This window comes from Eriocheir sinensis, chromosome 16 (genome assembly GCF_024679095.1).
Source record: "Eriocheir sinensis breed Jianghai 21 chromosome 16, ASM2467909v1, whole genome shotgun sequence".
Taxonomy (NCBI): domain Eukaryota; kingdom Metazoa; phylum Arthropoda; class Malacostraca; order Decapoda; family Varunidae; genus Eriocheir; species Eriocheir sinensis.
Window position 1 is genome coordinate 2166577 of NC_066524.1, and position 11340 is coordinate 2177916.

The 11340-nt window shown below is 50.0% G+C and overlaps 1 long non-coding RNA gene across 1 annotated transcript; it reads right to left on the reverse strand.

Moving 5' to 3' along the window:
• Positions 1–695: 695 nt before the first annotated feature.
• On the reverse strand, positions 696–1273 carry LOC126999181 (uncharacterized). Its single transcript, XR_007753132.1, has 2 exons — positions 1179–1273; positions 696–1118 (listed from the first exon to the last, which is right to left on the reverse strand). It is a non-coding gene; the product is annotated as an uncharacterized LOC126999181 (long non-coding RNA).
• Positions 1274–11340: the final 10067 nt, after the last annotated feature.

Sequence of the window (11340 nt, forward strand, 5' to 3'; positions counted from 1 at the left end):
GTGTTCCTTCCCCTCAGTGACAATAAGAAAATGGGGCGTTGCAGCATAGACTCTATGTTCATTTTTACTTTGTGTCAATGTTTTCGTTCGTGCTCCTGTCTCGCTGTTTCTTGTGCGTCTAATTGTTTATCTCTTGTTACTTGTTTATCTTCTACTGTCCGTCCATGTCCTCTTGTCGTCCATTCGTACACATTGTTCTACACATACACCCACACTTAAATGTTAACCTACACAAACAACATTCACACAAACGCATACACAAACAAACACCTATCCTATGTGTTGTCCTTGTCGTAATGACCTTTGTGATATTTGTCCAATAAAGTAACCCTGGCGGACATGACTTTCTCTATCCGTGAACCGATTAGCACTTAGAACACTCGCTACCACCAACAGGCCTTGTATCCTGGAGGCAGCCTTAGACGCATTCTAGTACATAACTTGAGTTCTATGGAAAATACTGCTTTGACAGTTCACCGATTGGCCACCTGTGGCGCTGCCTGTTATAGCCAATACGGTCCATTGGGGATTGCATAATATTTATTTCAATTTCGGTGGGTGAAGGAAATTCAGTCTTGAGGGATACTGTTTGGGCAACCGTTAATGCAATTATTTAAAAAAAACATAATGCCTCGGATGCTAGAATGGGTTAATCACACTGACGTGATATTCTTGATGTAAATAACAAAAAACACTGGCAGACAATAGAGTTATATTTTTAATCAAACAGTTTCGGTGAACACTGCCACCACCTTCAATGGATTGCTATTCAGATTTTCCCTATTTATATTATCTTATGTAAACATGACGAAAGTGTATAATATGCAATATGATAAAGGCAAACTGACATATACAGATACATTTCGAAATCCCAAGTCTGACATTGTAAGAAAGAATTCATATGAAAAACATAAAGAACATACACTTCAGGTAAATAACATGAAATTAAAATAAACACAAATAACTCGGCTTTAACTGGATATTTTTTTTCAGGGAAAGGGAAAAGCAAACTAGAATGCGACTTGACATTGTCGTCTTCTTCCGAAATCTCGCGCCTGCGACCAACAAGCATTTTGGGCTGGGCTAAGAACTCAGTGTTCCAAGGTCCTAGATTCCACCTTTGCCACTTCCACCACCTCCGCTCCCACCACCTCCGCTTCCACCACCTCCTTTTCCACCTTTGCCACTTCCACCACCTCCGCTCCCACCACCTCCGCTTCCACCACCTCCGTTTCCACCTTTGCCACTTCCACCACCTCCGCTTCCACCACCGCTGCTTCCACCACCGCTGCTTCCACCACCTCCGCTCCCACCACCGCTGCTTCCACCACCTCCGCTTCCACCACCGCTGCTTCCACCAGCGCTGCTTCCACCACCGCCTTTTCCACCAGCGCTGCTTCCACCACCGCCGCTTCCACCACCGCCGCTTCCACCACCGCCGCTTCCACCACCGCTGCTTCCACCACCGCCGCTTCCACCACCGCCGCTTCCACCACCGCTGCTTCCACCAGCGCTGCTTCCACCACCGCCGCTTCCACCAGCGCTGCTTCCACCACCGCCGCTTCCTCCACCGCTGCTTCCACCACCGCCGCTTCCACCAGCGCTGCTTCCACCACCGCCGCTTCCACCACCGCTGCTTCCACCACCGCCGCTTCCACCACCGCCGCTTCCACCACCGATGCCTCCACCACCGCCGCTTCCACCACCGCTGCTTCCACCACCGCCGCTTCCACCACCGCCGCTTCCACCACCGCCGCTTCCTCCACCGCTGCTTCCACCACCACCGCTTCCACCAGCGCTGCTTCCACCACCGCCGCTTCCACCAGCGCTGCTTCCACCACCTCCGCTTCCACCACCGCTGCTTCCACCACCTCCGCTTCCACCACCGCTGCTTCCACCACCGCCGCTTCCACCACCGCTGCTTCCACCACCGCCGCTTCCACCACCGCCGCTTCCACCAGCGCTGCTTCCACCACCTCCGCTTCCACCACCGCTGCTTCCACCACCTCCGCTTCCACCACCGCTGCTTCCACCACCGCCGCTTCCACCACCGCTGCTTCCACCACCGCCGCTTCCACCACCGCTGCTTCCACCACCGCCGCTTCCACCACCGCTGCTTCCACCACCTCCGCTTCCACCACCACTGCTTCCACTACCTCCGCTTCCACCACCGCCGCTTCCACCACCGCCGCTTCCACCACCGCTGCTTCCAGCACCGCTGCTTCCACCATGGCCGCTTCCAATACCGCCGCTTCCACCATCTCCGCTTCCTCCACCGCTGCTTCCACCACCTCCGCTTCCACCACCGCTGCTTCCACCACCGCCGCTTCCACCACCGCCGCTTCCACCACCGCCGCTTCCACCACCGCTGCTTCCACCATCGCTGCTTCCACCATGGCCGCTTCCACCACCGCTGCTTCCACCACCGCCGCTTCCACCACCGCTGCTTCCACCATGGCCGCTTCCACCACCGCTGCTTCCACCACCGCTGCTTCCACCATGGCCGCTTCCACCATGGCCGCTTCCACCACCGCCGCTTCCACCACCGCTGCTTCCACCACCGCCGCTTCCACCACCGCCGCTTCCACCACCGCTGCTTCCACCATGGCCGCTTCCACCATGGCCGCTTCCACCACCGCCGCTTCCACCACCGCTGCTTCCACCACCGCTGCTTCCACCATGGCCGCTTCCACCATGGCCGCTTCCACCACCGCCGCTTCCACCACCGCTGCTTCCACCACCGCCGCTTCCACCACCGCCGCTTCCACCACCGCCGCTTCCACCACCGCTGCTTCCACCACCGCTGCTTCCACCATGGCCGCTTCCACCACCGCTGCTTCCACCACCGCCGCTTCCACCACCGCTGCTTCCACCACCGCCGCTTCCACCACCGCCGCTTCCACCACCGCTGCTTCCACCACCGCTGCTTCCACCACCGCTGCTTCCACCACCGCTGCTTCCACCATGGCCGCTTCCACCATGGCCGCTTCCACCACCGCCGCTTCCACCACCGCTGCTTCCACCACCGCCGCTTCCACCACCGCCGCTTCCACCACCGCCGCTTCCACCACCGCTGCTTCCACCATGGCCGCTTCCACCACCGCCGCTTCCACCACCGCTGCTTCCACCACCGCCGCTTCCACCACCGCCGCTTCCACCACCGCCGCTTCCACCACCGCTGCTTCCACCACCGCTGCTTCCACCATGGCCGCTTCCACCACCGCCGCTTCCACCACCGCTGCTTCCACCACCGCCGCTTCCACCACCGCTGCTTCCACCACCGCCGCTTCCACCACCGCCGCTTCCACCACCGCTGCTTCCACCACCGCCGCTTCCACCATGGCCGCTTCCACCACCGCCGCTTCCACCACCGCTGCTTCCACCACCGCCGCTTCCACCACCGCCGCTTCCACCACCGCCGCTTCCACCACCGCTGCTTCCACCACCGCTGCTTCCACCATGGCCGCTTCCACCACCGCTGCTTCCACCACCGCTGCTTCCACCATGGCCGCTTCCACCATGGCCGCTTCCACCACCGCCGCTTCCACCACCGCTGCTTCCACCACCGCCGCTTCCACCACCGCCGCTTCCACCACCGCCGCTTCCACCACCGCTGCTTCCACCACCGCTGCTTCCACCATGGCCGCTTCCACCACCGCCGCTTCCACCACCGCTGCTTCCACCACCGCTGCTTCCACCATGGCCGCTTCCACCACCGCCGCTTCCACCACCGCCGCTTCCACCACCGCTGCTTCCACCACCGCCGCTTCCACCACCGCTGCTTCCACCACCGCCGCTTCCACCACCGCTGCTTCCACCACCGCCGCTTCCACCACCGCCGCTTCCACCACCGCTGCTTCCACCACCGCTGCTTCCACCACCGCTGCTTCCACCATGGCCGCTTCCACCACCGCCGCTTCCACCACCGCCGCTTCCACCACCGCTGCTTCCACCACCGCTGCTTCCACCACCGCCGCTTCCACCACCGCTGCTTCCACCACCGCCGCTTCCACCACCGCTGCTTCCACCACCGCCGCTTCCACCACCACCGCCTCCACCACCGCCGCTTCCACCACCGCTGCTTCCACCACCGCCGCTTCCACCACCGCCGCTTCCACCACCGCTGCTTCCACCATGGCCGCTTCCACCACCGCCGCTTCCACCACCGCCGCTTCCACCACCGCCGCTTCCACCACCGCCGCTTCCACCACCGCCGCTTCCACCACCGCCGCTTCCACCACCGCCGCCTCCACCATGGCCGCTTCCACCACCGCCGCTTCCACCATTGCCGCTTCCACCATGGCTGCTTCCACCACCGCTGCTTCCACCACCGCCGCTTCCACCACCGCTGCTTCCACCATGGCCGCTTCCACCACCGCCGCTTCCACCACCGCCGCTTCCACCACCGCTGCTTCCACCACCCCCGCTTTCACCACCGCCGCTTCCACAATTGCTGCTTCCACCATTGCAACATCCATCATCCTCAGAAGACCAAGATGCTGCACATCCTTCTTCTTCATGTGAGGAGGATATGCACAGTGTTATATCAATTGATATATTTTCGTCGGAGGAGTCATCGTTAACTTGGTCTTCACGTGTGAAATTTGTGGAATCCCCGTTGATTTCCAGATGTCCATGAACCACTGCCCTGTGAGAAGTAACATTTTGTAAATTAAACAACGCTCGTTTTTTGTTGGAATGGATTAACGGCTTGTGGTATTCGTATATGTGATGCGAAACACGTCTTCCCAAGATTCAACTAAGTAAGGTCAACCAACGGGCGGGCCAAAATTCGTTCCATTCCGCTCATCTTCCCCAACCTCCTCGTGACGTAACACAGGGTATAAAAACAGGCGATCGAGCCGGCCATTCCATCAGTCACACTCACACCACGATGTTCTCCGCACCTTAGTCTTTTAACTATTCTCTCTCTCTCTCTCTCTCTCTCTCTCTCTCTCTCTCTCTCTCTCTCTCTCTCTCTCTCTCTCTCTCTCTCTCTCTCTGTTCTCTAGGTTACTTGAAAATAACGTAGTTATCGCTGAATTGTGAAAGAGAATGGGAGAGGAACAGCGCGTGGAAGAGAATGAGAGTTCCCTTCTCTTAACGTCATTAACGGGATGCGCGTCGGTCGACCTTACTTACTTTGATCTTGAGTCTTCTTTTAATTACTTGTTTATTGTATCTTGTCCCTATCCACATTATTAAATTGAGATACATTACCTCGTAAATGTATATTAAAAAAATAGAAGTCTCTAATCCAGGATTGTAAAAATAAAATATTGTTTGTTTTACCTACTTTTTAGTTAACAAATGAGGCATGACGCGAGAGAACCTCGTTTTAACTAACATTATTGGAAGTATATTTATTTGTAACATACAGTAATGAGAAATTAATGGTAAAATATCTCTATAATATTTATCCACTAAGTAAACGCCCATAGTGGTTATGACCGCTTACGTGGGAGATCATCAGTATGCGAAGGAACACTAATGCATCTTGCACCAGGTTCAGCTGCAATGATCCAAAAGTTATGGGTTCAACAAGGAAAACTCTTCAGACACTTCTTCAGATATATAACACCAGCTAAGTATTTATATATTTTTGCCAGTTCGAAGGAGTTGGAGTGAGGTCGAATCTGAGAAATTATGAACTAAAGGGGAGCATACGCTAGGTGGAGCGTTGCTTTCCCGACCATCTGCCTCCACGCGCGAGGGTCCCTACGAGAAAAGCCGGCCCAGTTAGCCTGCCCATTCTATTCCATTATTTGCAGGATCAGCAAACTTGCTCCAGCCACTAGTTACGTGGGCGACCCCCTGGTCTCCTTAACTCAAGGTTGTCTCGTACTGAAACAATCTCATATACAGGATCGACGTGCGGGGAGTGTGTCATATGCCCATAAATCCAGAGTTGGCGTTTATACATAGGAATACATATATGAAGAACAGACACCAGAAGACCTGGCCGTCTATGGCGAGGGTGTCTGTCTACTAGCGCTACTAATAATAATCCACGTGTGGTAGGACAGTATATAATAGATGAAGGCTCCTCCCCACCCACTTCTCCCTCCAACAACGTGCCGGCAGGAAATAGTTAGAAGAGAACGCCATGTGCCTTAAGGAAGAAAGGGACATGGAAATTTTACAGTAGAGAGAGAAATGAGAGGAAATTACTGTCCTTAACTTACGCTTCTGGTGACCTAAGCTGTGGGGGAAATTATTAACGTGTCTTCAGTTTGTAGCCGTGCTGCAATGTGTCTGAAACATACGAAAATGGGTCAGGAAAATCTTTTATCCAGAAGTACTTATCCAATGAAGACTTGAGGCTACTGATACTCTGTGCGCTAACTAATGACGGTGGGAGTCTATTCCAGGATCGACGACTCTATTATTGAAATAACTTCTGCGCGCCAATGTCTTACATCGGTATCCCTTTATCTTCATAACATTCCTGCGTGTTATTGTGTTGGGGTCTCTCTGAAATGGACTATCTGGGTTAATGTTTTCGAATCTATTAAGGATTTTGAACACTTCAGTTAAGTCCCCTCTTACCCTTCGCTTTTTTTTTTTTTAAGGAAAACATATCTAAACACTCTAAACGCTCGTCATACGGAAAGTTACGGAGCGCTAGTATTTGTTTGGTTGCTCGCCGCTATATCTTTTCTAGCAACACTTGATCTTTGATATAGTTTGGTGGCCAGAACTGAACGGCGTATTCTAGGTGTGGTCTAATATATGCTGAATATAATCTCCTCATAAGCTCGAGGGATTTATAAGCAAAGTTTCTTGATATTAATCCTAACATCATATTTGCTTTTTTACTCGCCGCAGTACATTGATCGCTCATTTTAAGAGTGTTACTGACAATGACAACAAGTTACTTTTTTTATTTAACTTCGCTGAGCTCATGTCCTTCAAGCTGATATTTAAAGTTAAGGTTCTTTTCACTTATGTGCATTACTTTACATTTATCCACTTTGAAACACATTTGCCATTTTTCGCTCCAGTCGTCAAGTCTCATTAAGTCTGATTGAATATTCTCGCAATCTTTACTGGTTGTTACCGTACCTCCTAATTTGGTGTCGTCGGCGAATTTGGCTACTTTGGATCGGATATCAGTCTCTAAATCGTTCACGTAAATTATGAATAGTGTTGGTACCACGACCGAACCTTGGGGCACGCCACTGGTTACGGGTTGCCAGTCGGATGCTTCACCTTTAAGAACTACACGCTGTCGCCTGTCTGTGAGCCAGTCATGAATCCACGCGCACAGATGGTCATTTATACCGTGGGAACGCAGTTTTGAAATAAGACTAACGTGGGGAACTTCATCAAGCGCTTTCTGAAAATATAGGTAAATTACGTCACATGGGGCTCGGGCGTCCCAAATTGAATAAACGTCGTTGAAAAAAAGTTAATAAGTTGGTAGGGCAAGATCGATTACTGCGATGTGCTGATTATCAGTTATCAAAACATTTGCTTCGAGGACGATAATTACTGGCTTGTTTTTTAGCTCCTTTTTTAAAGATCGGAGACAACTGAAATAAGGTTGTGATCGGAGGAGCCCAACGTAGAGAACAGTTTGACAGAGTAGATAGAAAGGTTAGAAGTAAGCGTGTTGAAGAGAGCAAAATTGTAGGTTTGTTCATCAGGCTGGTCAGTGAAAGAGGATGAAAGCCATAGCTGGTGGTGAACATTAAAATCTCCAAGGATGGAGATTTCAGAGAAGGGAGAGAAGGTCAAGATGTCCTCCACTTTAGAGTTCAAGTAGCCAAAGGATTCTACATTATTAGTTGACTTAGGGGAGAGCTAAACAACACAGATGTATTGAGTAATAGAATGACAATGAAGTCTTATCAGCAAGTGATACCGTTGCGTACGTAGGTACAACATCCAGCTTTGGATTGAAATTTAGGATAGAGATAGTAGAAGGGAACAGAGTAAAGATTGCTGTCAGTATCCGCCAAGACCTGTGTTCCGGTGAGGAAGAGAAGGTGCAGCTTAGACAAGAGATTGTGCTCCACAAAATGGAAATTTGAACGAAGGCCACGAATGTTGCAGAAATTCATAGGAAAGGGGTCTGATAAGGTTTCAAAACATCTCTCAAGTTGGCAGTAAAAAGGGGAGGCCCGAATGGGAAAGTTTTTGTTCATCCACCCAGGCGGGGACTCAGAGGCTCTGCTTAGTTTAGCCATTTTGAATAGGATATATATATATATATATATATATATATATATATATAAATATATATATATATATATATATATATATATATATATATATATATATATATATATATATATATATATATATATATATATATTACAACAAAGGAGACTGCTCAAGGGCACAAAAAAAGGAAACAATAATAAAAAAAAGCCCGCTACTCGCTGCTCCTACAAAAAAGAATCATCAGAGGTGGCCGAAAGAGGGGTCAATTTCGGGAGGAGAGGTGTCCTGATACCCTCCTCTTGAAAGAGTTCAAGTCGTAGGAAGGAGGAAATACAGATGAAGGAAGATTGTTCCAGAGTTTACCAGCGTGAGGGATGAAAGAGTGAAGATGCTGGTTAACTCTTGCATAAGGGGTTTGGACAGTATAGGGATAAGCATGAGTAGAAAGTCGTGTGCAGCGGGGCCGCGGGAGGGGGGGAGGCATGCAGTTAGCAAGTTCAGAAGAGCAGTCAGCGTGAAAATAGCGATAGAAGATAGAAAGAGAGGCAACATCGCGACGGAATTTAGGAGGTAGAAAACTATCAGTAGGAGGAGGAGAGCTAATGAGACGAAGAGCCTTAGACTTCACTCTGTCCAGAAGAGCTGTGTGAGTGGAGCCTCCCCACACGTGAGATGCATACTCCATACGAGGGCGGACAAGGCCCCTGTATATGGATAACAACTGCGCGGGGGAGAAGAACTGGCGGAGACGCTACAGAATGTCCAACCTCGAGGAAGTTGATTTAGCGAGAGAGGAGATGTGAAGTTTCCAGTTGAGATTTTGAGCTAAGGATAGATCGAGGATATTTAGTGTTGAAGAAGGTGACAGCTGAGTGTTGTCGAAGAATAGGGGATAGGTGTTTGGAAGATTATGTCGAGTTGATAGGTGGAGAAATTGAGTTTTTGAGGCACTGAAGGACACAAGGTTCTTTCTACCCCAATCGGAAATTATAGCAAGGTCTGAAATTAAGCGTTCTGCAGCCTCCAGTCTGGAGTCGTGTACTTCCTGTTAGGATGGCCTTTAATTAACAGAAGTTGAATAATGTAGAGTGGAGTCGTCGGCGTATGAGTGGACAGAACAGTTTGTTATGGAAAAAAGATCATTGATGAATAACAGGAAGCGAGTGGGTGATAGGACAGAGCCCTGTGGAACACCACTGTTGATAGGTTTAGGGGAAGAGCAGTGACCGTCTACCACAGCAGAGATAGAACGGCCGGAAAAGAAACTGGAGATAAAGGAACAGAGAGAGAGGTAGAATCCGAAAGAGGGCAGTTTAGAAAGCAAAGATTTGTGCCAGACTCTATCGAAGGCTTTCGATATGTCTAGCGCAACAGAGAAAGTTTCACCGAAACGGCTAGGAGAGGATGACCAAGAGTCAGTTAAGAGATCAAGAAGACCTCCAGTAGAACGTCCCTTGCGGAGCCCATACTGGCGATCAGATAGAAGGTTAGAAGTGGAAAGGTGCTTTTGAATCTTTTGGTTAAGGATTGATTGAAAAACTTTAGATAGACAGAAAAGTAAAGCTATAGGGTGGTAGTTTGAGAGATTGGAACGGTCACCATTCTTAGGCACAGGCTGTACAAAAGCATACTTCCAGCAGGAAGGAAAGGTAGATGTTGATAGGCAGAGACGAAAGAGTTTGACCAGGCAGGGTGTCAGCACGGAAGCACAGTTTTTAAGGACAATAGGAGGCACTCCATCAGGTCCATAAGCCTTCTGAGAGTTGAGGCCAGAGAGGGCATAGAAAACATCATTACGAAGAATCTTAATAACAGGTATAAAAGACTAAGAGGGGGGATGAGTAGGAAGAATATGCCCATAATCGTCCAGGGTGGAGTTCTTACATAAAGTTTGAGCGAAGAGTTCAGCCTTAGAGATAGATGAGACGACAGTGCTGCGGTCAGGGTTAAGGAGAGGAGGGAAAGAGGAAGAAGTGAAATTGGAGAAGATATTTTTGCCTAGGTGCCAGAAGTCATGGGAAGAATTAGAAAAAGCAAAGTGGTGACATTTTCTATTGATGAAAGAGGTTTTGGTAAGTCGGAGAATAGATTTGGCACGATTCCGGGCTGAAATGTAAAGTTCATGATTAGTAAGAGTGCGAAGGCTCTGGTACCTTTTGTAAGCTGCCTCTCTATCTTTAATAGCACGAGAGCAAGCATGATTAAACCAAGGCTTTTTAGCATGAGGAGTAGAGAAAGAACGTGGAATGTATGCCTCCATTCCAGAGACAATCACCTCTGTGATGCGCTGGGCACACACAGAGGGGTCTCTCTCCTGGAAGCTGTAATCATTTCACGGGAAATCGGAAAAGTACATCCTCAGGTCGTCCCACCGAGCTGAGGCAAAATGCCAGAAGCATCGCCTCTTCGGTGGGTCCAGAGGATGTGCAGGAGCGATAGGACAGGATACAGAAATAAAGTTGTGATCGGAGGAGCCCGACGGAGAGAAAAGTATGACATAGTAAGCAGAAGGATTATAGGTAAGGAAGAGGTCTAGAATGTTGGGCCTGTCTCCAAGATGGTCGGGAATACGTGTAGGGTGCTGAACCAACTGCTCTAGGTCGTTGAGAAGAGAAAATTTGTAGGCTTGTTCACCAGGCTGGTCAGTAAAAGAGGATGAAAGCCAAAGTTGGTGGTGAACATTGAAATCTCCCAAGATGGAGATTTCAGCGAAGGGAGAGTGAGTCAAGATGTGCTCCACTTTAGAATTTAAATAGTCAAAGAATTTTACATAGTTAGTAGAGTTAGGTGAGAGATAAACAGCACAGATGTATTTAGTAATAGAATGACAATGAAGTCTTAGCCAGATGGTGGAAAATTCAAAAGAGTCAAGGTCGTGGGCACGAGAGCAAGTGATGTCGTTGCGCACGTAGGCGCAACATCCAGCTTTGGATTGAAATTTAAGATAGAGATAGTAGGAGGGAACAGAGTAGAGATTGCTGTCAGTAGCCTCAGAAACCTGTGTTTCGGTGAGGAAGAGAAGGTGAGGTTTACAGGAGGAGAGATGGTGTTCCACAGAATGGAAACTAGATATAAGACCGCAAATGTTACAGAAATTGATAAGGAGGTGGTGCGAGGAGTCATCAGGACACCTCTCAAGTCGGCAGCTAGAAGGGGAGTCCTCCCTGGGGG